This window comes from Gavialis gangeticus, unplaced genomic scaffold (genome assembly GCF_001723915.1).
Source record: "Gavialis gangeticus isolate Ggan-Ray unplaced genomic scaffold, GavGan_comp1, whole genome shotgun sequence".
NCBI classification, from domain to species: Eukaryota; Metazoa; Chordata; order Crocodylia; family Gavialidae; genus Gavialis; species Gavialis gangeticus.
In genome coordinates this window covers 1,063,611-1,066,672 of record NW_017728955.1, presented here as the reverse complement: position 1 = coordinate 1,066,672, position 3,062 = coordinate 1,063,611, and the positions used below count along the sequence as shown (strand labels likewise).

The 3,062-nt window shown below is 42.0% G+C and overlaps 1 protein-coding gene across 1 annotated transcript in view; it reads left to right on the top strand.

Moving 5' to 3' along the window:
• The window catches only part of PPME1 (protein phosphatase methylesterase 1), a 62,603-nt gene that overhangs the window by 28,493 nt on the left and 31,048 nt on the right, over nucleotides 1-3,062 (top strand). The window lies entirely within an intron of this gene.

Sequence of the window (3,062 nt, the reverse complement as noted above, 5' to 3'; positions counted from 1 at the left end):
CCCCCATTGATTGTACCCCCTCTCCTTCTGCTTCTTATTTGCATTGATCATTTTCATTGCCTGAGGCAATAGCTAATGTGCCCGCTCTCGGTATATCTAGTAAGGGTGCCCTCTTGCTGCTGGTTTCTTATTTTGGTAGAGGATATAAAACAGTGTCTGCAGAGCCTGGGTAATACAGTACCTGAATGCACTAGGTTTTCACCTCTTGAAGCTCTGGAGTCAAATCCCAATATGCAAAAACGAGTTAATGATCAGTTCAGTTCCTGGTGATGAGATGACCATTCCTAATGCAGGTAGGTCCACATCAGCCTAGTTCACCTCTTAGTATGGTTAGTACTGTTCAGCCCAGGCTGTGATGGGATTAAAGATGAGTTGCAGCAGAGCTGCATGAGAGAAGTATATTCAGCGTGTTTCTGGTCTAGGACAGTAGAGGCCAGGCATGTGAGGCTCTCCATTTCATTAGCTCCAGATGTCTCTGGGCAAATCACCTACTTCTCATGAAGGGAAACTGTACTCTTCTTGCCCTCTGGCACGTTCACTTTATAGGCGAGTGATCCCTCTGCATAATTGGGAACGAGAGAGATTGCTGTTTCTAGAAAGAGAAGGAATTCAGGTATGGATTGAGAGGTTCTTGGACTTTCTCCGTGCACTCCTGGAATAATCATCTTCTCTGGGGCTCCAGAAATCTAAAGGCCGCTTGAGATGCTTGGGTCGCTGTATTCCTGGCGCCCCTTGCCCTATTCTGCTGCCTACTCTGTACGGAACTGGCTGGCTCGAGGCTCTCCAATGAAAGCCAAGAAGTTAATTGGGCCAACTCTCAGAAATCCCTTGAGCCATTCAGCTTCTGTGGAAACCTTCCAAAAGGAAGAGTAATAAAAACATAGCCTACAAATAAGGACCCCTGAGTTCTTTATCCGTTTCCCCAGTCGTAAAAAGGGGATAATGTCCATCTCTTAGGGTGAGATAAGCAATTGAATCATGAAGATTAGTAAAGATCTTCAAGGGCCTAGAGTGAGAGATGCTGTTGACGTACAAAGTAGTGTTTCTTCAAATTGGACTTGAAAAATTAGCTTGATTTAAATGTTTCTTAAGATAAGGATCTAAATTACATAGTCATGTCCTTTAAACAGCTGCATATTTTTATGCATATATACATTAGCTGCAAAGTGAGAGAGAGAAGCAAATCCTTTCTAAGCTGATTCAAAGCCAAATTTTAATTCAGAGCCTTCATGAATTCATTCTGTAGTGCCAGAAATGTGCATGGTGCTTTAGAGTAATAAAATGTACCATTTTGAACTCTGCTCACCTAATTTGTTCATGGGCAGATCTAGGATTTTGAAAAAAGGCGGCGTAGATTGTATGGTGCCTCGTTATATATAACAAAACACACACTTTTTTCTCCAGCTAAAAAGACACTAGAAACTTTGCCAATAAGCCAAGGTCCCAAGGCTATATTATTTAGTTTAAGGCTGAAGCAAAAACAAATGCAACTTTATTGGAATGTGCATTATCTATGTGGCTATTTCATAAGTCCTGTATAAAAAAACAAGGTAAAAAGTAATCAGAAGTTGTTGTTTCATTAGTCTTGCAGTCATTAGAATTAAATGTACATGTCTCTTTCAGGTTCATAAAACAGAATTTAGCCTTCTTGAGCATTTTGGCAGTGCATCCAGTGTTTCACTGGAAGTTATTTCCACACCTGAGTTGATATTCACCTGAGTTAAGATTTCCATGCATGAATTAATGCTTTTAGCTAGAATCTATAAACAGTCTGCAGAGCTTTGAAATGAGGTACTTTACCAGGAAAAGCTAACAGGCAGCAGAATTGCAGAAGAAAGGATAGCTTGATTAGTGGAACATCCAGACTCTTTAAAAAGGAGGCAAGGTCATTAAGACCTACGGAATGAATAGTTTTGGAGACTGTGCAAACTCCTGGATACCAGCTAATCTTATTGCCTTGAAAGGTTTTGTCTGCCCTGGCTTGTGATATCTAGTAATGGCAAAATATATTCAGTGAAAGAAAAGCTGGTTCCAACAGCGTCCTGAGCATTCCTAGGTTTTACCTCCAGTGTTTCTTCTAATGAACATGCTTTATTTGATATGCAATTACTGTTTCTGTGGGAAGGATAACATTTAATCAGGATACAAGGAATACCATCATTTCTTACATAAACACACACCTTTCCCTGAAAGTCAGCCCCCCTCAAATTAAGGTGCATGTAGTGAACAGGAAAAGTAATGTTCTGCCCAGCATAGAAGCACCCTGCTTTGATTCTTTCTCCACAGTGCAGCAAGTGTTGCATTACTATTGAGGCAGCTAAGGGAGCCCTTTGATTTAATGGCTCATTGTTTTTTTTACTCCACGTATATTAACAATCATTTCTTCTAGTAATAGTCTCGATGTTCCACTAATTTAGCTGATCTTTCTTAGGGCATTTTTACTGTCTGCTCCTGGTCTCTCTCCTCCTATTTCACAGGCCTGGAAACACTATAATTTTATGTTGAAAAAAGGTAAATTCATAAAAAATTACAGTTTGAAGAGTCGTCAGGAGGCCACATCTAGTCCAACCCCCTGCTCAAAGCAGGACCATCCACAACTATCTCATCCCAGCCAAGGCTTTGTCTAGCTGGGTCTTAAAACCTTCCAAGGATGGAGATTCTACAGTCTCTCTGGGGAGCCTGTTCCAGTGCTTCACTACCCTCCTCATAAGAGTTTTTCCCCTAACATCTAACCTCAACTTCCCTTGCTGCAGCTTGAGCCCATTGCTTCTTTTTCTGCCATTTGCCCCCACTGAGAACAGTCCAGTTCCATCCTCTTTCAAACCCAACTTCATTCCCCCCTCAGTCTTTTCTTCCCCAGACTAAATAAACCCAGTTCCGTCAGCCTCTCCTCACAGGTTGTGCCCCAACCCCCAAGCCATTTATGTTCCCTTCCACTGGACTCTCTCCAATTTCTCCGCATCCTTTGGGGAAGGGGGGTAAATGACACAGTACTCCAGGTGTAGCCTCACCAGTGCCATATAGAGGGGAAGAATCACTTCCCTTGATCTGCTGACAATGCT